The sequence below is a fragment of the Suricata suricatta genome, chromosome 9, assembly GCF_006229205.1.
Source record: "Suricata suricatta isolate VVHF042 chromosome 9, meerkat_22Aug2017_6uvM2_HiC, whole genome shotgun sequence".
In the NCBI taxonomy this organism is placed as follows: Eukaryota; Metazoa; Chordata; class Mammalia; order Carnivora; family Herpestidae; genus Suricata; species Suricata suricatta.
The window spans coordinates 41492083-41519624 of record NC_043708.1 but is presented as its reverse complement, the minus strand read 5'-3'; positions in this window follow the sequence as shown (position 1 = coordinate 41519624).

Here is a 27542-nt window from a genome sequence, read left to right as displayed (position 1 = left end):
TAAATAATTAGGATCTTATTAGTTTGATCAGCCTAGCTAATAGCTATATATACTTAAAGTTTGTTTTGTGTTTGTTTTGTTGATTTTTAACATGTGGAATTGGAAGTAGGTATTAATTTCATTATTTTAAGTTTATTTATTTATTTTGAGAGAAAAAGAGCGAACACAAGCAGAGGAAGGGCAGAGAGAGAGGGAGAGGAGGAATTCCAGGCAGGCTCTGCACCATCATCACAGAGCCCAGCACAGGGCTCAGTCCCATGAACCATGAGATCATGACCTTAGTTGAAACCAAGAACAGGATGCCTGAGCCATCCAGGAGCCCTGGTATTAATTTCATTTTTGAGATGAGTTTTTTTTTCAATTAGAAAAATATCTTACTGTTTATTTATTTTTGAGAAAAAGACACAGCACAAGCAGGGAGAGGCAGAGAGAGGAGGAGACACAGAATCGGAAGCAGGCTCCAGGCTCTGAGCTGTCAGCACAGAGCCCAACGTGGCGCTGGAACTCACAAACTGTGAGATCATGACCTGAGCTGGAGTTGGACACTTAACCGACTGAGCCACCGAGACGCCCTGAGATGAATGTTCTAATAGTAACAAAAGTATTCTGCTTACAGCCATTTGGAGTTGATGGCAGAAAAGGAGCCGAAAGCCCAACTTGTTGATTCTCCTACCTGCCTCCCCCCTTCCCACTGTCCTGCTCTGTGTGTGACAGAGCCATTAAGCTTGATGGAGTTATTCCAGTGAGGGGGCCAGGAACGTTGGGGTCAAAGAGGACAACATCATATTCAAAATCTAAGCTGCCTAGAGATTTTCTTCAATCAGCAGTTGTGGGCCCTCTGTTCTCATTACCACCCAGGTAGGATCAAAAGTCTAAAAGGGATGATCTGTCTTCCTACCCCGCCTTACTCCGGCCCTTCCAATGGGTGAGAGCATTCAGCAAAGCTGGCACTTAGTAGGTCCTCAACAAATGGTAGTTGTTGATGTATGATTGTTCCTCAAGTATCTGCCAAATCCAAGTGCAGAATGAGAAGCCTGTATATTGAGTGCCCCAAAGTCCTCAGTCACTGGCCTCCAAGGAAAACCCAGGGCAATGGGGCTAATTTTTTAAATCATGTAGCCTTTCAGAACTAAAAAACAAAAGCAAAAAAAAACTATGAGGCTCCTCTTCAAAAAGGTACAGAAACATACAAATTTTATATAACATTTCAGGGACTTTGTGACCCGACTGAAGCTCATCATTCCTGACCCCTTGCTAAGAACTCTGCCCCACGGTGGATGACCCGGTGCAGCTGGGCCTGGGAGGCAGTGCAAAGCGCCGCACCATGGGCGTACAGCTGTGTGCACACTGACCGCTTCTGGCCATGTGGCCGTGGGCATTACGTGTCCTCTCTGCCTCCAGTTGTTCTTAGATGTAAGAACATTTACCCCCCATTTACCCACAGGACTTGCTCTGAAGAGATTAAAAATGGGAGACTGTTGGTTTTTTTTAATTCCTGGCACATTATAGATGCTCGATAAAAGTTATTTCCGTCTTCCTGAGCCAAAAGGACTAGAATTCTAGCTAACTGATTACTAGGCCAAAAGAACATGAACAGTCAATATATTTGACCCGTCAGAAGTCTAATCAAATCAGAGGACTTGTCCCACATCCCGAAGGTCAAGCCCTTGGACCTTGTCAGCCTGGGGTGGGATGATTTGCTTTCAGTGGTTGACTTTTTTTTTTTTACACTGCAGGACAGAGAGATGATTTGGCACATTTGAATTGCAATTGAATGTAAACACAGCTCTCGTGAATCACTGGAGAATATAGCTGGGTGCCCGGTGGATATGCCGATTCTATTTTTATATTACACTGTGGTCCTGTTCTCCAATACCACACTCCAAACAAGGAAATTAAATTAAGCATTGCTTAAAATGCCTCAGACAATAATATAAATTTGTATTAAATGAATTTAGTGTCATTTTCTTGTTTGGAGTGGAAGGTGGGAAAACACTGGAGTGGTGGAGAGAGTAAATAGCTAACTTGATTAATCCTATTGAAGGGGAGGATGGAGCCACACGAGCGACTTTTGTGTGTGTTTGGTTAATATTTTACTGAAAATTGCTATTAGCTCTAACTGATCCGAATCAAAATCCACTGTGTAATATAGCCAACAACTTAATAGCTGAAGTACAGGATGGTGGGCTTGACGTGATACCACGCTATGTAGGGAAATAGAAAGAAAAACAGAAAAATTAAGGGGAGTGGGGGAGAACTGGAGCTTGAGATTTAAAATCCAGTGAAAGGAAAATTCAAACCAAGTAGGGAGATGGGTTGGTTGGGGGAAAGGAAGGTCGGGGCCCAAGGAGAATTGAGACCAGTCCAGGGCCTGTTTCTACTGGAAATCTGCTTTTTTTTTTTTTAATTCACAAGGACAAGGAGAGCATTTGGAGATGGGGTAGAAAATCTCTAAGGGAAATCCCAATCCTGCCCCCTAAGAGCTACTGTTGTAATTCTCATCTTTTTTAGGATCCAGCAAAGCTGGAGAGAGGTTAGGGGACAGTCCCCATGCTGGCACCAGCCTATAGGGTGTCATTGGGAGGTCCTTTTACCCTTAATTTGAGGAGGGAGGGTTATTTTTTATTTTCTTTCATAGGAGTATGAAGGGGAGAGCTAGAAGAAGGGGTTCAGTGGAGGGTGCCTTGTTGAGCCCTTGCCTGAGAGCTCATGTCACCCTGTCCTCTCCCCAGAGTGGGGCCTAAAGCTTGGGGTTCTCCCCTTCCTGAGTTAGTACACCTGGGAAAACATGCCCTTCACCGTTGTCCCATCCTCTGGTACCCAGGATTCCAAATGTGGCAGTTTGCAGTTAGAACCCTGACTTTGCACTTACTTGCTGTGAACAGAAAATTACATGCAGAAAATTAGGGCAGTTGTGGAGGATTGGAAGTGTTCAGAGTTTTATTTTCCAGAGTAGAAAGTAGACATCCACTTTCACTGCTACTATCAATTCCAGAGATTTCTCAGATTCCCTTCCAAGAAATGTGAGCCTAAACCAACAGAACTGACCACAATTCAGATTATGTCTCATCTCACATCTTCTACAAAGGGGTTTGGGTGACTTGCAGTGTGAAAAATCATATCAAAAGGAACAATTAAAGATAGAAACAGAGCAGAGACCATCTGGGGAAGCAAGGAAATCGGTCTTCCAGGAACTCTCCAAGAGGAGTTAATTAGTGTTGCCGAAAATTGATTTGGGCTTTAAGTCTCTAGGCAACGAAAACAAAGAGGAAAGTATGTTGGGTTCCATGGTGTCCTTCCTCACCAAACCCATGCACATGCGCACACAACACGCAAACGCGCACCCACATGCGTGCATGCACACAGACACACTCACTCACACACACAAGCTTGACTAAAAAGAAATTCTTTTTTAGAAACTAATTTCCAGGAGAAATGTATGATGTAATTTCATGAATACAGTATATTGGGTAACAGGATGATGTTTTCTATTATGGTTTTACACATTCAAAGAGAACTCTTCCACCGACCCTATTCACTGAAAGGTCATAATGCCCAGAGTTTAATTTGTGGCTTTGGAGAAGGGGAACAGAGGCTGTGGAATGAAACTAAATATCTTACTTTCTCCTGGCTTTACTTGATATAGTGAGAGAACTTGGAGAATCTAGGAAAATGAATAATGAACATGTCCTTTTGCTATCCCACTAAGATTCTCCGGCTGCCTATCAGTTCCTGACAAACATCTCCAACAAGTGCCTATCGTGACAATATTTGAGAGTAGTAGTTAAATTGAGAACCATTTGCTTTATCCAACAGATAGGAGGGTAGAAAGGAAATATATCATTGACCCCGCTTTGCTTTACTTATTTAGCTGAATATATTAAAGGTGTTAGCACATCAATACAATGTGAATGAAGAAACAAAAATAGGGAGCAAAGGAGAAAACAGAAGCACAATTTTCATCTTAACAAGCTCAAGAATTACTACCTATCATGAAACAGTAGCCATTCCTCATAAAACTGAAAAGCAAAGCGTCAAAATGGATCTCATCAACTCATTTAATATTAGCCACTAGGATAACATCAGTAAAAGTTGCTCATGGAGTTACTCCAACTAATTATCATCATGATTTTGGCACATAAACATGAACTCTTCTCCTCTAGACAAATTTGGGAGTCTATAAATAATAATATGTAATGCATTAGCAGGTGATAAATGTTTAGGGGTAGAAAACACAAAGTGAGGCCAAGAAGACAGGACAGGATAAAATTTTAGACAGAATGGTCAGGGTAAACCTTGCTGAGAAAAGGATTTGGTGATTGAGGAGGAGACAAGAAAAAGGTGTAAATGACTGTCAGATGACTTCAGTTTTTACAGTGTAGTTGAACTAAAATTCAACAAGTCCTAATCCAAATCCCCAGTTTCCCTGCCCAACTCCTGCAGTGGGCTCTCTACTACTGTTTAGATCTCATTGAAGGACGTTTCCATGGAGCCTTTGAGACATGGAGGGCACTCAAGCATAGTGGTCAAGAGAAAGGGCTTGGACCCCAAATGCCGGGTGTATGCCTCAATTTTCTCATATACACATTGGAGATAATACATTTACTACACAGGGCTATGGTGTATATTAAATGAATTAGTTCTTAGAATGGTGCCAGGACATAAAAGTGTTCAATAAAAAATGGTCCTTTCCAGGGTACCTGGGTGGCTCAGTCAGGTAAGCATCCCACTTCAGCTCAGGTCATGATCTCACGGTTTGTGAGTTTGAGCCCTGCATTGGACTCTGTGCTGTCAGCATGGAGTTTGCTTTGGATCTTCTGTGCCCCGCCTCTCTCCCAGGCCACTGCTCTCTCTCTCTCAAAAATAAATAAACAGGGGCACCTGGGTGGCTCAGTCAGTTAAGCAGCCGGCTTCGGCTCAGGTCATGACCTCACAGTTCGTGGGTTCAAGCCTCGCGTCGGGCTCTGTGCTGACAGCTAGCTCAGAGCCCGGAGCCTGCTTCAGATTCTGTGTCTCCCTCTCTCTCTGACCCTCCCCTGCTCACACTGTCTCTCTCTGTCTCTCAAAAATAAATAAAAGACATAAAAAAAATAAACATATTTTTAAGAAATGGTTCTTCCTAGGAACCTGGGTGGCTCAGTCAGTTAAGCATCTGACTCTTGGTTTTGGCTCAGGTCATGATCTCAGTTTGTGAGTTTGAGCCCTGCAACGGGCTCTGTGCCTGCTTGGGATTCTGTCTCTCCTTTCTCTGCCCTTCAACTGCTTGTGATCTCTCTATATAGCTCAAAATAAATAATAATAAAAATAAGGCTTCCTTTAAAAAAAATGGTTCTTCCCAATTCCCCATGAAACAATCAATCCCCAAATCCTTTTGCATCTTACTTCCAAATGTCTACCAAATATACTCACTTCTCTCCTTTAACACACTATCCTAATCCAAGCTACCATCATCTTCCTCGGCTTAAATCCTTCAATAGTTTCTCTTGCTCTTTCTATCACACAAACTCTGACATAGTTTGCAAGGTTCTGCTGACCACTGCAACCTCAACTCACACCCAGCTTCTCCCTCCAACCACAGAGCCGTTGCTGGCAGCGCTACTACCTGACTAAGTACTATTCATCCTTCAGGTCTTAGCTGAAACATCTCCTCCTCCAGGAAGCCTTCCCTGACCTCCTGGACCGAGTCCAATTGCATCCCCTGTGGACTATCCTAGAACTGTGTGCCCTTCTTTGGAGCACTTGCCCAGAGGTTGTTTATGTGTTTCTTTTCCCCAGCAGGTCCCCTGGGCATTCTGAGCACCATGCTTTCCCACTGTTGTTTCCGCAGTACTGAGGATGGCCTGGCTCCCACTGAATGAATAACAGAGTCCTCAAATAATGATATATCACCGCAGATGTTTGGATTGTCCCCCAAGGGCAGAGTCCTCACCTAGACACCATGAAAGTCTCTAGGTAAGCAAGGAATTTGCTTGAGGAATTGTCCTTGAAGAATTTGAGTCTAGCTGGAGAGAAACAGTTGAACACATCCAAACAACATATTGAGGGGATAAATCAGGGGTGTTACAAAAGTAATTAAGAGGTCAGGACTTGCAAAATTGTACAGATAATATCAGGCAGGGCTTTATGGGGGAAAGGAGTTTTGAGGGAGGTGTTGAAGGAGGAATGGCTGAAAGGAGAGAGGGGGCACATTCTGACTCAGTCTTCACACTCAGCTACTATCAGGTATGCTTACAGGCCGGCTCACCCCCTCTGGAGACACACAGCTGGATTCAAACCTGACTCAACTGCTTACCCGCTGTGTGAGCTTAGACAAGTTATTTCCCCTCTCTCTCAATATCCTCATCTGCAAAATGAGGAGAGTAATAGTTCCTATCTCAAAGGGATATTGCAAAGATTAAACCAGTCGATATGTGGAAAGTGCTCAGAATGGTCCCGCCATGCAGTAACACTATGTCTGTGTCTGCTGCCATGTTTGTGGCTGGTGTCATACTATGTTGGTTGAAGGAAAGGCCAGGACAGTGGCAAAGGAGTGTTCATTAAATGCTGCAAATGGACTTTCTAGCATCCTGCCACAGATCATAGGTTTTTTTTTGGCTTTGGTTTTGATTTTTTTACTGGGAAGCCCAGAAGCCCAGTAGAACAAAGGGCTCAATCTGTTATTCGGTCACTATGATTTCAATCAGCACGATGCCTGGCATCAATGGTCCTTAAATAGTTATGGAATGCATTTTTTTTTACCACTTATTGATAATGTATAATATTCTCAGCATTGAACTACGTACTTTACATGCATGCTTATACTTAATTCTCACAATTACCTACCATCATCATCATCATGGCTTTTCAGAGGAGGTTTGGGAAGGCTAATTTACCCAAGGGCAGACAGACAGTAAGTGATGCATCTAAATTTGAATACAAACGGCTGATTCTAGAATGATTAATCAGTTAATAAAGAGTTTGAGTATTATCAACTGCAAGAATCAGAAATAACCAAGGGTGGGAAACACAAGAAGGTATTACCTTGGCAAAAGAAAGATCGTAGGGGGTAAGATAATGAAGACAAAGAACTTATTTAGAAGCAAATATGAGGATACAGATACCCAGTGATAAGGGCCTGGAAGTCAAATAAAACAAGGTCTCTCTGGCTCTGCGGGGGAAGACCACACCTGGGTTTCTCAAGTGTTCGTTACCTGAGGACGTGGTGCAAGGCACCACCTTCTGCACTGAGATTTGTTCTTTTAATTTTTGGAGATTGCTGTGAAAATGTGATGGAAACTATGATCCTTCTCTCGAGAAACACACATATACATGTGCGCATATGCACAAGGGTTAACATTCCTAGAAGACCATGAGCCTTCTGAAATCCACCATGGGCCCAGATTAAGAGAACTCCTGGTCTAAATTCAAACTTTGGCAACCTCCAGATGCCCACCAACGTTACTAATTAATGTCCGAGTAAAATATTGCCAAGTAGAGTCATCCTGCCATTGCAGAGTCACTCAGAGCCAGGCCCCACTGCATCTCAACAAGCCCTACCCACCCCAGTGAGCTGGAGATCCCACTTTCTCCAGGCTCTTTAGGACACGTTGTCCTTCATCCAGATGGCCAACAGACACATGAAACAATGCTCAACATCACTCATCATCAGGGAAATACAAATCAACACCACACTGAGATACCACCTCATGCTGGTCAGAGTGGCTAAAAGGAACAAATCAGGAGACTATAGATGCTGGCGAGGATGTGGAGAAACGGGCACCCTCCTACACTGTTGGTGGGAATGTAAACTGGTGCAGCCACTCTGGAAAACAGTGTGGAGGTTCTTCAAAAAACTAACAACAGAACTCCCCTATGACCCATCAATAGTACTGCTAGGGATTTACCTAAGGGATACAAGAGTGCTGATGCATAGGGGCACATGTACCCCAATGTTCACAGTGGCTCTTTTAACAATAGCCAAATCATGTAAACAGCCTAAATGTCCATCACCTGATGAATGGATCAAGAAGATGTGGTATATATACACAATGGGGTACTACATGGCAATGAGAAAAAACGAAATATGGCCATTTGTAGGAAAGTGGATGGACCTCGAGGGTGTCATGCTAAGTGAAGTAAGTCAGGCAGAGAAGGACAGATACCATATGTTTTCACTCATAGGTGGAACAGGAGAAACTTAACAGAGGACCATGGGAGAGGGGAAGGGGGAAAAGTAGTTGGGGAGAGGGAAGGAGGCAAACCATGAGAAACCCTTGAATACTGAAAACAAACTGAGGGCTGATGAGGGAGGGGGAGAGAGGAAGGGGTGGCGATGGGCATGGAGGAGGGCACTTGCTGGGATGAGCACTGGGTGTTTATAGAAACCAACTTGACAATAAACTATAAAAGAAAAAAAAAAAGAATGCGTTGTCCTTAAGGGACACCTGGGTGGCTCAGTTGGTTAAACGTCTGACTTTGGCTCAGGTCATGATCTCATGATTTGTGGGTTTGAGCTCAACATCAGGCTTTGTGTTCACAGCTCAGTATGAAGCCTGCTTTGGATTCTGTCTCTCCCTCTCTTTCTGCCCCTCCCTGTTTGTGTTCTGTCTCTGTCTCTTTCTCAAAAATAAATACACATTTAAAAAATTTAAACATAAAAAAACATGTGTTTTCCTTAGCTCTAGGCTTTCATAAGATTAAGAGAACTCAGTGGATGGCCCTGTAGATCAGGATCAAAAAGGAAAGTCGCCTCATGGGAAGTGTTCTCTGGTGGTAAGATGGTGATTTTTGTGATTTTTTTAAGGTCCATGATTGGTTTGATATTTTTAAAAAATTTTCTTTTTAAAACTTAATTTTTTAAATCTTTTTTTAATTTTTAATTTTGTTTTATTTAGAGAGAGAGAGAGTGGAAGAGGGGGCAGAGTGAGTGAGAGAGAGAGGGTGAGAGAGAGCCTTAAGCAGGCTCCACACTCAACAGGGAGCCCCACTCAGGGCTTGATCCCAGGACACCGGGATCATGACCTGAGCCAAAGTCAAGAGTAGGACACTTAACTGACTGAGCCACCCAGCCACCCCAATAAGTAAAAAAAAAAAAAAAAAAATTACTTATTTTTAAGTAGTTTGTATACCCAATGTGGGACTTGAACCCACAACCCCCGAGACCCCAAGATCAAGAGCCTCACGTGCTACCAACTGAGCCAGCCAGGCACCACCCTCCTCCAAAGAATATCATTTAAATGATCTGTACAGCCAAGGCCAAGAGAAATAGCTGAGTTGATACTTTTCAGCTAATTGGTGATATCTTCAACCTAATTACAATCATAGGGAAATTTCACAACTCCAGAAAATAGGAATGCATAGAATTACCCAATATTCAATAAACATCTATGCAGAGGAAGATTAGTGAGAAATTCTGGGCGAAAAAACAAATTCTAATCCATCTTCCACAGTCTCGGCTACTGCCCATACTAAATATTTCACTCCCTCAAGTTTGCTTTGATCCACTTATATGAAAGAAGAGAGATACTCAATCTAAAAAAGTTAAATGTAAGCCGTGTTTCCAAATATGTATTCACCTGATGTTGAAGATCATACTTCTCACTGCCAGCTGTTCAAAGACATTTTGGGTTCCTCTTTAAAAGATACAATGAATCATCAATACTAAGGGATAAAACATTCATCATTTTTTATACACCAATGTAATATCCCTTCCTATAGCTATGAAAAAGAAATGAAGTCTATTTCAATAGGGAAAGAAGAAAGCTGTACCTGAGGAAGAATTTCTCTTTTACACCCGAATTGAGTTTTATTGTCAACAATCAGAAAAGCCTTGATTTTACTGCTTTTTTTTTCTTTAACATTCCGGTATAATTGGTTGGATGGCAGGATATGGGAAAGGTGGGTAATTAAGTGGCTACATGACCCCCAAAACTTGATTCACCGCTTTCCCCTTGAAGTGGCTGGTCAGTCCACTGCATCAAAATGCTGAAACTGCTGGTGTAGCGTGCGCTGGACAGGTCTGTTTAGGTGAGGAGGGTTGCTTGGCTCTCTTTTTATTCCCAGTCATGCTCTGATCATCTTTATGTTGTTGAGTTTGGACAGCTGAAGGGAATTTGCCTCCTAAAGTTCCCAGGACTCCAGGCATCCCCTAACAGCGAGAGTTCCTGAAGCGGAAGAGAAAAGGATTGCAGGGGAAATTCCAAGTTGGAAGGTGAATTGGAAAGATGGCTGCCCTTGGGCCACGCCGCTGAGCATTCCACGCATCCCCTAGTGTGTGGGAGAAGCAGAGGGTGTGCAGAGAGCCGGCCGGGACTTCATGCTCCTCTGGTTGACAGCTGCTAAAATAAATGTCTTCTTCTTTTTAGCAAACAATGGCTTTTATTGGACACCTCCCCCAGGTGAGCTTTTGGTTTCTGGTCCCTGGATGAGAACCCTAAAAAAACTCAGCCTCAACAATGTGATTCTCTGGGAGACCAGTGTCCAGGAATCTGAGTAGCAACAGGGACACCGTTTCAAAAAGCCCTAAGCAGAAAGGGGACCGTTTATCTCGACCCACTTCAATGAAAATGGTCATGTTTTATATTGCCACGAAATAACAATCAGAAGCCGGGAGAAGGCACACAATTTTCCCTGCCCAGTTGTCCCAAATGGCAGCCCTGCAGAAACCAATTATGCTAATAATATTTTCATACTAAAAAGGAAATGTGCGGTTGCAGGTTATTTTGTTTTCAACGGATGTCATTTTTTTCCATTGGGGAAAATTTAAATGCAATTTTGTTGTTTCCCTTGCCTCAAAAATGGATCTTAAATGGCAATAAACCCCAGTTACAGGAATCTCCTAGTGAATTTTGAAGACTAAAGTGTAGGTAACAGTTTTTGACCCAAGCTGCTTTCAGCCTCTAGCAGGTTAGCCTAAGCGCCAGGAATTCAGCCGCCCACCTAGTCCTGCCCAGCTCCTTAGTCCTTTCTCAACTGGATCCAAACTCGAGGACCAAATGATGGCTTTGTGTGGCTCAGTACCGCATCCCACAAATGACCTTCCTGCACGACTGTCCAGCCTGACGCTGGTTCCGGCTCGGACCCGGCAGGGGGGCAGCTTTCTCTCCTGTGTGGGCCAGACCGCTTTAAAAACAAAACGACCCACCCCAAGCCCAACACAAAACAATCTCTGTGCTCTCCCCACTTTCAGCCCATTCCCATCCCTGCAGGAGTGACGTGAGCAAAGCCCTTCCTTCTTCAGAGTGCTTTCCAGTAACCTCCAGAGCCGTTTTTCTAATTAAATAAACCTCATCTTGTCTAGCTTCCTGGTCAGCATTTTGAACCCCCTACAGATGGGTCTGGAGGATTAACAGCAAATCCTCCTCGACCTAGCTCTGGCAGATGGGCGGCATGTGTCTGATAAACACTCGGACCAGGCTTCCTTCCTCCTGTTCCTAACAGATAGACAGAACACCCAGCAAATTAATTTTAAAATGGTGCCCCTCACAACCCTTCGAATGGCAAAGGAGGACAAATACAAATGATATGAATTTCATATGTGGAACACATTATCACCTCCCAATAACTGAGAAAACTATCAACCTGTTGGGCAAACAGGACCTCAGGGGAAGGCTGGGTCAGCAAGCTCACCCTCAACCCAGAGAGCAGACCACGCACACACTCTACACACTCACCCCCTTGTCACACGTTCATTTGCATGTAGCCCTTGCCTGCTGTGAAAATGCCTTTCTGCTCTTGCATTTACTTTGGGGTAATCCGGGTGACTTTGGAATTTAGTGTAGATATGCCAGAAAATGGAACCTGTGTGGTTTTCATGTTTTCAAAAAGAAGCAACTGGAAAGAGGTGATGGGGATTTAAGGAGGGCACTTGTGATGAGGTGATACATGGAAGTATTAAATCATTGATTGTTCACCTGAAACTAATATAACACTGAATGATAACTCTACTGGAATTAAAACAAAATGAAGTAAAATAAAATAAAATAATAAAATAAAATTTCAAAAAAATCTTTAAAAAAAAGAAGCAATGGTGGACATAACAAGGGGAGACAAAAATATCTTCCCTGATTGTTAAAGATTTTTATATTTGAGGATCGATGACTATGTCAGTCTTTTCTGACTTGGAAAGGCAAAGCACCCTTCTGGGAGAAGGGTGTAATATAAATGACTTCAGCGAAAGCATTCTTCCAGTGAAACCCCGTTTTGGAAGCTCTGCGGGGTAGCTGGCAAAACTTAGCACTGCCAGCCGGAGGTGTGTGCCCTCCTGCTCAAGCACTGTGTAACCCAGGGCCTCTGACCTCATCTGTAGCCTTGAAGAACCACTGTTTTAACTCCTCCCCACTCCCCAGAAAGTCCAAGATGTATCAAGTATCTCGTAGGATCCTTTAGCATTAAGAGCTGTGATTTAGGGGCGCCTGGGTGGGTTGGGCGGTTAAGTGTCTGACTTCGGTTCAGATCATGATCTCACGGTTTGTGGGTTTGAGCCCCAGGTCAGGCTCTGTGCTGACAACTCAGACCCTGGAGCCTGCTTCACATTCTGTGTCTCCTTCTCTCTCTTTGCCTTACCCCACTCACACTCTGTCTCTTTCAAAAATAAACAAAACATTTTAAAATATTAAAAAAAAAGAGCTGTGATTTATAATCCAAGAAAATGGACAAGGCAGGTAGGGGAAGTGTTTTTATCTCCATCCCAGTTGAGAGGACATACGGTTGTTCGGTAAATGGTGACTGAGAGGGTGACGGGTGGAAAGACTAGAACTCAGCCATGGGAATAAACGTGCCAAGGACATGCTGCTACTTTCTGGAAAAGATGGGAGTGGGACCTAGGTTTCTAGACTGTATGTCACTCCCTGTAGAGAGATGTACTTTGCAGAGAAAACTCCCTGAATTCCCCCAAATGATTCAGGTGGCCGATTGCTGATGACGGTTTTGGGGAGAACACTGGTCCCCCGCAAGCGGGGTGACTAACCAGAGGTAACGTGCTGCGAGCTCCAAGGATGATTTAAACCGAGAATCTAGGTCTCTCAGCTCTTGCTTATGTGTCACTGCACTCTGTGACCTTATTAGCTTTATTTTTCTTCGTAGCTAAGGTGAACAGATGTCCACGTTTGCTCAAGACAGTCCTACTGGATGATCGTCCGAAAGTAACTGTAAAAGCTCCCCTTTTCATGCTCAAAAGGAACAAGATTTGGAAAATAAAAATTATATGACAAATCATCCCCTGACATATATTTCGTGTTTATCGTTTATCTCACCGACTAGAATGTCAGCTCTGTGACAGCAGAAACGTTCTGCGTTTTGTCCGGTGCTAAATCGTTAGTACCTTAGCTGTGCTAAGCTATGTGTCAACATAGTCGATATTAATAAATATTTATTGAATTAACTAATTAATATACTTTAAATGAATGAGATTTATGACCTCAGAATAGTATAAAGGAGTAATTTGATCAAATGGGTTTCAGGTTAAGTTCAGACTCCTTGTGTCTGTGGGTCCCTTGAGTATGTCCCCTAATCTCCGGGAGCTTCGGGGTCCTCTTAGATAGAATGGGAACTAACCGTAACACTGGTCCTTCCAACCAGGGGTAGGAGCAAACATGCTAATACATATGAACATATGTGAAAATGTCTTGGAACCTCTAATGTGACTTCCAAATTGCTATTTGATTTTACTTCAACAGTTCTAGAACAGTGGCTTTGTTAGAAATGAGATGGCCGTATGGCTGAGAAGGGAGGTGGTAAAACACATATTCAGACTTTTTTTTTAAGGGCTGGGCGTTCTGTACCCCTTGAACTCTTGTGGGAAAGCCCAAGAGGCAAGCGCAGGCTTTGCAAAAGACTGTTTTAGAGGCCTGGGCTTAAAAGGCAACCTTTCCCAGTTTCCTGTTTCAGGCAGGAGGAAACAGGGCACGCCGCTCTTAAATGTATTGTTCCGGGCCCAGCTGGCTCCCTCCCTCTGCCTCTCCAGGCGGCAGAAGGCAGCTTGCAAGGAGTCAGGCTGCTTGGAGCAAAGACCTGGGTCCTGCTCTCAACGGGGCCGTCACACACACTTAGAGCCAAACCACGGCCGGTCCAGGGCTTTCTACTCTCTCCCAGGGAGTTCCCAGAGCAATTAACGAAACAGAGGCCTAATTAGGAGCATTTGGGATTTACTGCCGACTTTAAAGTGATCCTGAGACCCTTTTAAAGGAAAGTGAGGTCTTTTCCCAGGATCCTCCAAGCAGGAATTTGTCAAAGATTTGTCTAAGAGTGGCAGAGCCTGGCAGCTAATTCTCCAGCCTCTCCCAATGGAATCCCTACTCTTTTGAAGGGCTTTCCCCCAATCTAGAAGAATCTAAGGAGCAAGACAAGGAAACATAATTTTGACCACCTGAGGCCTCACCTTTTGCAAATTACTTCCTCTGCTATTGATTTGTGTGTTCTCTTCAGCAAACGATGGGTTTTGCTTTTGACTTCTTTTCTCGGTTGTAGGGTGTGACAGTCGAGACCATGTGAGCATGTGCCTATATGATTCCCTCAGCGATCCTTCCAACGGCGTGCACTTGGCCATTCCTGACTCTGCTCTCACCACGAGAGGCACCAAGAAGAATAACATCAATTGTCACCTCTGGCTCGATAACACTCACAGGAAGAGAGTGCCAGTTGCAACTCTACAGAGATACCTTTTTCACCTATCCGATCAGCAAGATCAACAAGTCTGGGGCGCTGCATCGGCGAGAGAAGGTGGGAAAAGGGGCATTGCCAGAGATCGACCATACCCCTGCTGGGGGCATTTAGATGACTGCAGTTCGGGGCCATCTATCAAGTTCACAAACGAACTTACACTTCGACCCAGTAATTCCACTCCTGGGCATTTTTCCTATAGACATCCTTGTTGGCATAAAGAGTCTATTTACGAATAGGAAAGCGGTTACGTGAACTGTTCATAGAGCCACAAAAAATGAGGAAACTATTTATGTACCAATATATGCCAGATATATTGCTAGATTAGAAAAACAAAGGGAGAACAGTGTGTACAGTAGGCTCTCGAGTTTTGTTAAAAGGAGTGATTGCACAAACACAGACAAGTAAGTTTGAACATGCATAAAATGTCTCTAGAGTGATAAGCAAACCATGGTTAAACTGCCCTTAGAGAAAGAAACTGGGGAGCACGTATAGAAGGGATACTTTCCGTATACCTTTTTTAAATAGCTTTTGGGTTTTGCATTCTGCGCAATTAGCTTCTTTGGAAAAAAGAAGGAAAGAAAGAAGAAAAGAGAAAGAAGGAAAGAAGAGGAATCTGCACATTCTCAATGCTTCCATTCTAAGCCCCACCATTTGCTTGGTCTATGTGCTATAATGCACTATATTCACAATTTTTATAATTTTAATACAAAAAGATACTGTATTGTATTTCTTTTTTAAGATTTGATTTTTAATAATCTCTATAATTTTTAGTAATCTCTGCACCCAACATGGGGCTCAAACTCGCAGCCCTGAGATCAAGAGTTGCATGCTCCCCTGACTGAGCCAGCCAGGCGCCCCCTGTATTGTATTTCTGAAGTGGTTTCAGATACAGGATTGACATAGGAGTTTAACCTTGGTTAAATGATCTCTCCCAATACAACATTCTGTTTGGTTTTGTAATTCTTTAAGAAAAATTAAAATAAGATGGATGTAGAGATGAATTTAAGACGCTTAGAATCAGAAATAATACATCTCTGTTTTAGAGATCTTAACATTTAACAGATCTTAACATTTGATCTAATAGATGATAACCTAATACCAAAGATAGTATATTTAAAGCAGAAATAAAGTTTACTCTCATATCTCTCTCTCCTTTATAACCATTTCATGAATCACTCTCTTCATCCTTTATGTGACTTTTATGAATTTATACTTTGTTAAGTCGCCCCATAGCACCTGCTGAGAAACACCATTTCCTGCGGCCAAAGATGTGAGCCTTAGAATAAAACAGAGTAGGTTCAGATGCTGGGGCCACATCCACCAGTTACGCGACCTTGAGCAAATTCCTTAATCTCTCTGATCCTCCGTCCCTCATCTGTACACTGGCATAGCCCTGACACACGAAGAGTGTGTCCGTGAGGTCACTCACGCTGGACGCCTGGGGCAGAGCCTGTTGTGCAGCGAGCTCTCCAGGAACGGTGACAACCATCTTTGTTATCATTCAAGCTCCTTGCTTCATTTCCTTAACTTAATTATAAGTGACACCAACGCTGCCTCTTTTTCAACCAGCTCTTCTCCCATGCCATCCATGCCCTGCCAAAGGCGAGCACTAGAGAAAGGACAAGAGGCTCCTGGATCTTAGAGCTGGGGACTTCAAAACCTCCCTCAGTGTGGGTCCAGCCCCTTGTACTGTTCCCTCATTATTTTTATGAAATGAGATCAGATGATCAGAGAGACTCTCAGAGATGCTGAGGAGCAGGGGGTGCTGTGTGGGGCCGCAAAGCTCCTCTAAAGCAAGAGGACAGGGTTTCCTATCTATGGTCTTGGCAGCAAGCAACTTCTAAGAGGGCTTCTGGACTGATGCCCAGCCTACAGGGGTCTTAGATGGAAGTTAGAATGTTCTAGCCCTTAAGAAGCCCCGCATGAAAAAAGTCTGAGGGCCAGCTCAGTAGGTGTCCACTGGTTACGACTGCTACCGTTAGGAGCATTCTTGTCCTTACATGGTCCTGTTGTACCTTATTGAAGCCCAGTAAGATATATTTTGCTTAATTTATATCAAGTAACTCTTTCCTGTATTTAGTGCAGAGAAGTTGAAAAAAGGAATTAAAACAAACAAAAAAATAAAACAAATTCAGCTTCTTCCAAAGGCATCCAATGTGACACAGGACTAACCTTCCCCATCTTTCCACACTCATGTTTATTTTCATGAACTCACAGGGGAAAGTATGGGCTTTTAAGTATGGGCCTCACCCTGCCACACTCCCACCACACCGAACCGCTTCAATTCCCCCAAGCCACTGTGAGAATTCAGTACAGCTTTGTCTTCAACATGGTGACTCTCTAGAACAGACAACCTAAATTGGAATCCACCATCTTCTAATTACTGGCTCAATGACCTTGGGCAAGTTCTAGAAACTTTTTATGGCTCAATTCTCCCGTTTATAAAATGAGAATGCTACACTTCATAGACTTATTATGGGGGGGGTATGTGTATACACAACTTTGAAGAATGCCATGCGAATAGTAAGCATTCAATACATCTTAGCTATCCCTGTGATCTCCAGGATTTTCCCCTTGCTGGTCCCTATACCCAGACACTCACACTTTCCATGTGTGCCCTTTTTGCCCTTTAGCTTTTCCCTCACTCTTTAGAATCAGATTGAAATCAACTTCCTCCAGGAAGCCTTCTCTGAAAAGCCTCCTCAGCCCCAGCCAAGACCAGGGGCCCTTTCTTTGGGGCTTTCTTAGTCCTTTGCCAACCACTATGTAGAGAATGCCATACTCATTTTTGAGTGTCTGTTTACTTGTCTGGCATCCCACTATGGTATAAGTTTCACAAGGATGGTTAGTCGGTTTTTCCTCATATTCACAGCATCTCATCAAGTCCTTGGCATGCAGTCAGTTATCAATATTTGCATAAGACAGAATGCATAAGAACCTTGTCTATTGAGGCTGTGCTCACAAATGTCTTTGAGGAGAGTTTTGTATTGGAATGCCTCGCGACATTCAAAAATGGCGAGCCAATCAGAGATGGACAGCTGGGATAGATCTTGATGTGGATTTAAACCTTGAAAAAATATATGAATGTAGATTATATAGATAAACCACTATCAAAATACCCCAGGTCGTAAGTGCTTAGGCCTCTGTGTATTTTGGATCCTGCTGGTTGTTGTTTTGACAGATAGTAGCTAATTCCCATCCACAGAGGTGAATAAATACATTCATGGAGGTGAAAGGGGGTGGTGACATTAGAACTTGATCCTCTGGGTTTCTGCATGGAGAACTCACAATCATAACCTTCCTTACTCCTTGACTATCGTCCAGTTCTTGTTCCTATCAGGAGAGCGTGACCTCAGGAAGAGTGGCTTGGCATGAGCACCCATTGGATCTAGCCAGGAGTTTCCTCATTGTAAGGACTCAAGCTCCCCAACCTAATATATTTCTTAAAGTTTATTTATTTATCTTGAGAGAGAGAGACAGAGAAAGCCAAGCAGACTCTGTGCTGATAGCATAGAACCCAACACGGGTCTTGATCCCACAAACTGTGAGATCATGACCTGAGCTAAAATCAAGAGTTGGATACTTAACCAACTGAGTCACTCAGGTGCCCCAACCTAATATTTTTAAAAACTGACAAATAGGCCCCTTAACTGCTAATATAATAGCAATTCAGCTTTGCATCTCCTGACCTAAAAATATGTCTTTGATAGCCTGAGGTGTGTGTGTGTGTGTCTGTCTGGGGGTGTATGTCTGTGCATGTGTGTTTTCAGTCTAACGCTCTCCCAAATGAGCTATTTCAGCAGAGGCAACATGTGTGTTTTCAGAAGGTGGATTTCTAGGCAAGCTCCTGTGTTATTTCCACATAGAACTTGCTCTCGGGCTGCGTCCTTACACCGTATTTGCAGATCCTGAGGGTTGTGAGGCCAGACCCCTCTCCCCACCGGCCTCCCACCTCATGGGACCAGGTCAGCCTCTGCAAGGCAGCAAATCGAGAGGTCTTCTTGGGGACAAGGGCTTACATCCTGCAGAGCGAGGCATCGGGAGCAAGAAGAAATGTGGTCCCTGTGCCCCAGTCCTGATTCCCCTGATCTGTCCTGGTCATGAGAACTCATTCCCCTCTGACAGGAAGTCAGCTTCAAGTGTCTAGCAAAAAGTAAGATTTATCGGCTCACCTAAATGAAAACTCCGGGGGCAGTCAATCTTCGAGCTGCCTAGATCCACCGATACGTGGTGGGGGTTAGGTTTTCAGATGATTTCTTATTTTTCTCTTTCTTTCCAACTCTCATTTCTGCTTTCCTCTAAATTAACTTTATTCCCAAGAAGGCTGCCTCTTTGTGACTCCAAAGCGGCCACGCTTATATCCTATGTCTTTGAAGCTTATGCTAGCACTGAAAGCAAAGAAATTCTTTCTTTGAGAGCCCCCACCCCCATCCCGGGGCTGGCTCTCACTGGCTCTGATGGTCCAGACCCTTGGTCAGGAGGTGGCTGGAGGAGGGTGGGAGCTTGGAGTGGTCAGGTGGGGTCAGGGGGTCAGCCCCACCCAACCCCCACGAACCGAGAGAGCCAGGACGGGTGTGCCTCGGTCCTCCAGTTGGGAGAGATTCCTGCTCCCGGAGGAAGCAGCTCGGGGAAGGGCACCGCTGTCCGGGACGTGGGGTCCCCCGTGCATGGCTGTGGGCTCTGCTCAGTCTGCTCCCCACTTTTGGAACTGGCTGATGGCACCTTCCCCCAGAGCCTCCGTGCGGGAGAGTCCACATCATGTCTGTGAACCCCCCAACCCCGGCACAAAGGGGGCCATGTAGGAAGCCAATTAACTTTCCCTTCCCTTTTTTTACGGGGTGCCTGGGTGGCTCAGTCCATTAAGCTTCGAACTTCGGCTCAGATCACGATCTCATGGTTCGTGGGTTCAAGCCCCACATCGGGCTCTGTGCTGACAGCTCTGAGCCTGGAGCCTGCTTCAGATTCTGTGTCTCCCTCTCTCTCTGCCCCTCCCCTGCTTGTGCTCTGTCTCTCTGTCTGTCTGTCTCTCTCTCAAAAATAAATAAAACATTTAAAAAACAAACAAAACAAAACAAAAAAAGAACTTGCTCTCGGGTCTCACTAGCAGGAGCACACCCCCTTTTCAACATGGCCACTAGAAAATGGGCAGTCAAAACTAATTTTCAGAACTATGAAATATAAAATCACAGACACGCAGAACTTTAGTCCCTTGGCAATGACCTAGTCCTACCTCGTACTCTTCTAATGAGAAGCAGACCCAAGATGAGAAAGTGAGAGGCCCAGCAAGGCTTGCCGTTTGCACCCTGACCTCCCTCGGACTCCGTCTCACTTCTTCTTACCCTTCTTCACCTCATTTTTCTCACTTACTTTTAATCCGTCCTGCTCAACCCCATGTATTTGTGTACACTGCCCTCAATTGTGTCTAGGAAAGACGAAATGTACGCGAATACACTCGATAAAAACTATGTCGTCCTTAAAGTAAGACAATTCTTCTGGGAGCCCTCGTCAATGGGAATTAAGTGGCTGGTGCTCACTGCTGGTTTGGGCTGAGCCGCCGCTAGGACGTCTGTACCCGTGGTGAGAGGTCCATAGACTGGAGGACAGACTCCGTCTGCATGGTACGCGCTCTACGGCCTTATGTCACGGCGCGCTCCGGGACCCTGAGGCCAAGGTGAGTACGCAAAGCTTATTGTTTTCTTTGGGGACCTTTTGCCACACTTCCCTCTCACTGTGCTTTGAAAATTAACCACCAGAGTCTGGTCATTATGGCTTCATTAACTATTCCTTGTAATTGCACCAGTCATAATTAATTCATTTGTTATTCACATGGGTGACATACGGACCCTTTAATAGATTTTCCTCAGGGAATTCCACATATTAAATGATATTGATGGTGCTTTCAGAAGAGATTCAAAGGGAACTACATTATAAACCATTTTGTTGAAGTAGCAGTGAGTTATTTTATTATAAAAATGAAGTTAATGATTTTAATCTCTCAACCTTCTTCAGGTAAAAACCAGAAAATGTATAAACTAGTTTTTCCTCCTTCCATCAGACATTCCTAATCCATAATTCAGAGTGCCAAAATAAAATCATTCTTATAAAAATAGATGGTGCATTTATATAAATGCATGCCAGAGTATTTAAGTAAATCATACTTGAATTAATTTCAGGTTAAAACCTTTCCTTTAAGCCTCTCTCTCTCTCTCTCTCTCTCTCTCTGGAAACCATCTGTATTTTAACATCTTACTGCACAGCTGCATTCCTCATGTTTAATTTATGTTAGAGATCTTTTGTGACAAGAGCAACTTATTTTTCAAATGAAATCAATTCATTTTAGGTAAAACATTGGTGACCCAAATATTACACACTTCCAAATTATGCATAATCCCTCCCCTACCCCTGGGTCATGCAATACACACACACACACACACACACACACACACATTCCCCCCCCCCTTTTTTTCAGTAGGAATGAATGAAAATTCCATACTGCCAAATATTTAACCAAATACTTTAATCATTGGTTGTCTGGTAGAAACACCAGGCCTTTGCTGACAGACACACAATGATACAGCAGAACTACAGCAATTATCTACATAATTCAGGTTCAAAACTAAACTCAACGACCAGTTTTGCCTGAAATACCCCAATCACGGAGAGGGAAAAAGAAAAGTGTCCCTTTGGTTTGTATTATTCCCATAATTGCCTTAATTCCCATTTGACTGCGTGTGAGTGGAATCACAGACACAGAATTTTAGTCTCTTAGAGATTATCTAGTTCAACCCCCTTATTTTTCAGATGAGAAAACTCAGACCCACAGAGGTCAAATGTCCTGCCCAGGTCATTAGTAGGTGGTGGCAGGGTCCAATCATGAACCCGCATTTCCCCGTTCCTGGCTCAGCATCCTTACAACTGTTACTGTCTTGCCACCTGATTCCAAGGCCCCCAGAGGTCAAGGAAATGGTGCCAGCATGAAGAACTTTAAATGAAGACAGTACAATGCCACCCAAGACTTCGAATCCAAGTCAAATGCAACAATTCACCTCAACTGAGTATTCAATAATTTTCTTTGCATGTGCTCTCCTAGCAGTCAATTGACCAGCTTTTTAAATTTTTAAAAAAATGTTTGTTTTTGAGAGAGACAGACACACACAGGGGGCAAGTGGGGGAGGGTCAGAGAGAGGGAGACACAGAATCTGAAGCAGGCTCTCCGGGCTCTGAATTGTCAGCACAGAGCCTGGTGTGGGGCTCCACCTCGGGAACAGTGAGATCAGACCTGAATCAAGTCGGATGCCCAACCGACTAAGCCACCCAGAGACCCCTCAAATGGCCAGCTTTTAAAAGTACACATGAGCATAACATCCAGCAGGTTATACAAATCAGAGGTGGGAAAAGAGTTAGACAGACACTATTAAAAAACGGAACAAGACAAAGCTACATGAGTCTTCACAAAATAAACTAAAACATTTTCCCATTTCTAAAAGGACCCCAGTGAAAAACCTACAAAAAGACCCCTTAACACCTGCAGGAAAACTCAGGCCCAGGAAGGAACTTTTAGGAGCTTCAAATCTACCCTGGTGTCCAAGAACACAAGCCCGCTTATCAGCGTGATGACCTTCAAGCAATGCAAACACATGACATCAGACCATTATGAAAGAGCCCACACTCAGCTCCCCCGTTCTCTCCAGAAGGGCCCCCAGCCTGCTAGTGGGGTGTGTGTTTTCAGTCTCCTAGGGCATTGCATATATCCTTTGTTTTTGAAACAAGAAAGTTTTTGTAGTTCTTCCCAAAGGGTGCTTTCTGTTTCAAAGCCAGCCCAAAATCTTGACTGTTTTGCTCCCCTGCCTTTTCTGCCTCGAAGCCCAGCACATGATTTTTTATTTTTATATCAGGACTCCCCCGATTTTCAGGGCCAGGGAGGCCACCTGGAGGGTTACCTGTTAGTGTAAGCCACCCAGTGAAGGTTGGGCTCGTCCTGGATTCTACTGGCTAGAACGGAGGACCAGGACTGAGGTCAAAATTATTATGGGGAGATTAAACTGTAGAATTTAATTATGTGTTCTGTTGCTCCTGGTACATTTATTAATTTAGCAGTATAAACTGACTGGAGCTAAACAAGCAGGACTGATTAATTTGCAAAGACATCTAGGTAACAGATTGTGATCAAAGTGGAGACCTGATCCTGTTAGATTGAAATGTGTTGTTTTGTGCTTGCAGGAAGGACATGGTGTGGTTGGTTTATCTTTATCAATGCCTTCCTCTGAAGGAGGGGAACAAGCTTGCAGATACTAATCAGGGCTGAGGCCCTGCCACTCAATAATTACCCACTGTCTCATCATAATCCCGGAACTAAGCCCCTGCCCAATCCATCTGGGACCCTTTTCCATCTATTGCACAGCTCAAGAATACGTGTGTAAGCTATTACCTCTGGTCGTGCTATCTGTCCCCTGAGTATAGATTCATGGCAGTGACCAATTAGGTTGCCGAGTTCTCTTTCCCCTTTGCTTCCAAACCATGCTTGCTGTACTTCTCAGCGCCGGAAAGGAAGCACAGACTCACTAGGGTGCAGGAATCCACTCACCTATAAAAGCTGTCTCATCACAGTCACTGATAAACATCGCATGATGCTTCATTTTGTGGGATGCTCTGAAAATAGGAGTGGCAAGACCAGAACTCTGTATCTGGAGGTTTCTTTAAGCCACTCTCAACCTGCCACTGCCTTATGCTGGAAACAAATCACAGAGTGAGGAAAATATTTCTGACCTTAATCCAGAAATCAAAGGGCCGGGAAGTGAGGAGGGCAAATGCGGGGATAATGGAATCCTGGGCCCCTGCATGAACACCCTGTATTGTACTATGGTTAAAAGCATGGAGTCCTGAAGTCCAAGAGACGTGGGTTGAAATTCTGGCTCTGCTGCCCACCAGCTAGTCACTTAACTTTTCCCTCTTGATAAAACAGTGCCTGCTGTATAGGGTGGCTTTGGGAGTTAACAGAGACAATTCCCTATAATGCATACAACTTTAAAATGATAAGACCTTGGGGCATCTGATTGGCTCAGTAGTAGAGCATGCAACTCTTGATCACAAAGACATGAGTTCAAGCCACGCTTTGGGCAAAGAGCCTACTTAAATAAATAAATAAATAAAACCTCAATATGTGTTAGCTAGCCTTCGACTACATTTATAGCCAGAACCAAAAACACTCAGCTTCGGTTCAAATTGTGCCAACCATTGTGTGCTAATTATTTGATATATACATTTCATCTTCCCAAATAAATTGGACATTCCTGAAGGTTAAAATCCATTTTTTAAACATCCCACAGGTGATAGTTAACAGATTCTTCCTGATTCTTTCCCTTGAACTTAAAAGCCCTTCATAAATTTCTTCATAAACAGTTTTGAATTATAAGTAGTCACTTATAATTTTCAAATAAAGAAATGGAGACAATAGTGATGGTAAGCAAGTTGCTATTATCAGTGGATTCAATCAAGTCGGTACTAGTAGAAGAATCCGCGGAGTAACTGCGTGATGCTTACTGTATGCACTTGGTCAAAGACAAACCCATTTGAAACCTCATGGACTATTTTCAGTACATACACTGTCAGGGCACACACCCAGCTCCTAATTAGCCAGAACCCCATTTCAGATCTCTGCTGATGCTGACGGTATTTTAATTAGTTAAATCTACAACTTGGCTCTTCTTATTCTTCTCTGGCAGTCAGAGAGGAAAATATGCTAAAATGTGAATGTTTCACATTTACACTTTCAAAACACCCCTTCCCTAAGGCGTTGAGGATGTACCCTGAAGACGACCACCCTTTGGAATTTATACCAGCAGCTCTGACAGCTGTTTTGTATTTATTTCCACGGTTGGCCATTTCAATTTGGGACTCTTATTCATTATATAAGCAAATATTTGTTAAGGGATCAGGCCCAGGATGAGGTATGTTTGTCAGGATTGTAATTAAGGTGGCGTGTGTACCAGAGTTAGAGGAAGACAGGATGGGTTGGATCCTCAACTCACTGTGGCTGTGTTACTTCGAAAGACTTAACCACCCTCTCTGGGCCACATCTGTCCCATGAATGTGTTATCCTTGTTCTACTGTCCCAAAGCATAGGTGAGTAAGAAACAACCTGGATAAAATGTTTTAAGATGCTCCTACTTGAGTTTTGGCAAATTCTTTGCCTATAGCATATCCTAATGCCTTCTTATTTTTCAGAGTGAATTCTAATTTTAAGAAATTTTAAAAAATGTTTTAGTTCGATGTTCTTATTTCTAATGCATTCATCAATATTTTAGCTCTTACAAAATGATTATAGATATTACCAGTGAGTACTTTGCAGATGACATAATTACTTTTCTGAACGGTTAAGTGGTTTCACGGATTCACTCTGCAGCTGCCCAGGCAGAAAACTAGCCTCTGGAGTGTGGCATTCACTTTTTGGTTTGAATTGAAATGCGCTGTTTTGTGTTGCAGGAAGGACATCCCTGTGTGCCCCAAAACTATGTGTGAGCATCTCATTGCATATTTGTATCTGCAGTAGACACTCGTTGATTGTAAGTAGATTCCCTCATTTCATATAAGGCCTTATATCTTGGGATCTGTACAAATTCATTAGTTTAGACTCCTCAGGTGGTCAGGTAGGGAGTGTCTAAGTTGTTAGGCGGGTCAGCTGGGGCTCTGAGGTTATGACTTGCCAGGGGGCCAGCCCTCTTAAGAGGAACTGAGAATCACTAAACTATAGCTGGGCTCCCCCACTAGTGAACCCCCGCCTTTTCTCTCTGTGGCTGGTGACACTGCAGAGCCCTCTCCATCAAACATACCTTTGGCTTCTATAATATGACCATCCCTAGTTGTTCTCTGCCCCTGGTCGTCTCACTGTGGGTGTTCTTTAACCCTCCACTTATTTCTTCCCAAATTTAAACTGTTTAGAACTTTTTAATTCTTGGGTCCTTCACATCAGCCTGTATAGCTCTTGGAAACCTCCTTGTCCATCACTGACCATCACCCAGGCTCTAATTCTGGATTACCAGCACTTTCTAGATATCTGTACCTAAAAGAACCTCATCTCCTAAAATTCAACACATTCTCAAAGAAGCCCATTAATATCCCACCCCACACCTCAATATCCACTACGGTATTTGACCTCCAGCAGCGGCTCTGCGCAATTTGACACTTCCCTGTCCTCTAATTGCTTACTTTGTGTGTCCGTTTTGTCTCCTAACTAGATTGCAATCTCAGAGGGAGGAGGGTCCGTGGAGCGGGCGGCCCCTGGAGAGACCCTAATAAGTGCCAAATGCAAAAAAGGTTGAAGTCCCCAGTTAAGAAAATCCACATAAAATACACCTGAGCTTTTGGCCTGTATAAAACCAGCATGATGTTTTCTCCTGGGAGAGGTTCACAGCATATAATTTTTAGTTCCTATTCTTCCCAGTGTTCAAGTTTCTCCAGGAAGCAATCTGGGGTGAGAGAAAGGCACAGGTTCCACTGAACACATAGAAACCAAAAAATGCCTTAAAATATCTTCCATGAGGAAACTTTGTTTTCTCTTGACTGGATATTCTGGGGACATAGGCAAGCCTCAGAAACTTCCCGCAAGCCAGCAAGGTATAAATACCTTGCTAAGGGAATACAGTATGAGATAATGGAATCAGAGGGACCTGAGTTCAAATCTGTATTAGCTGCTTATGTCTATGTGTCCTTGAGAACGTCACTTACCATCTCTGAGCCTCATTTTCCTCACTGTAAAAACGGAAATAAGATTATTTCTTAGGACTTGTATGAGGATTAGTAGTAATATAAGTGAGGTACCTAATACAGTGCTTGGCGGAGAGCAGGTTTTTAATGAACAATGACTGTTATTTATGATGAGGATGAGGACAGGTGTGATGGTTATAAGGATAATGTTGAGGACAGATGCACCTACAAGAGAGGTTCACTGATATGGAACTTGGGACATATTACCACCTGCTCAATGCACCGTGATTAGAGAGGTAAGGATCTCCACCGTCAAAAGTAGCCTGTGTGTATAGCCAATGAATTCTTTCCCTTTGGGATTCTATCATCAGCCCTTAGGATATATTGCTTGCTCCTTGATACCATCCTATGCATGTCCCCAAGCATTGCCCTGCTCTGAAGAAACTTGCCAATCATCTGCCATATTCACCTTTAAGAAGTTACCTATTCACAGGGGCGCCTGGATGGCTTAGTTGGTTAAGCGTCCAACTTTTGATTTTGGCTCAGGTCATGCTCTCACCATTCATGAGATGGAGCCCCGTGTCTGGCTCTGCACTGACAGCATGAAGCCTGCTTAGGATTCTCTCTCTCTCTCTCTCTCTCCTTCTCTCTCTGTCCTCTCCCTGCTTGCACACACACACATACACTCTCTCTCTCTCTCTCTCTCTCTCTCTCTCAAAATAAATAAATAAGCATTAAAAAGAAAGAAGTGCCTATTCACATCCAGTCTTGTCCCCATCTCTCAGCAACAAAAGAGCAAAAGCACAAGCATCGGTCATGACATTCCCTTTTGCAAAGCTTCCAACCTAATGTACAGACACTGTCACCTCCTATCCGTCTATCAGTGCATTCATGTAGTCCTCTGTTGACTGATCTACTCTATACTATGTGAATCCAGTTCTTAAGCAGTGAAAAATCAACCACTTTGAAAAATGCGTATTCTATTGAAATGTTGCCTGGCTAAAGGTTTAGGGACAGACTTCAAAAGGCTTTATGACAGTGTAATAAGCTCAGTCTATGTAAGTTGAAGTTATAACCCCTGAGCTTAAGAGTAAAACATCCTATAGAACTAACACACCATGAAATGACCATGGGATGAGAGCTGAGAGGTGTTTGATTTAATCATTGAGCTTTGTGGTTGAGGGATATTCTAAAATGGT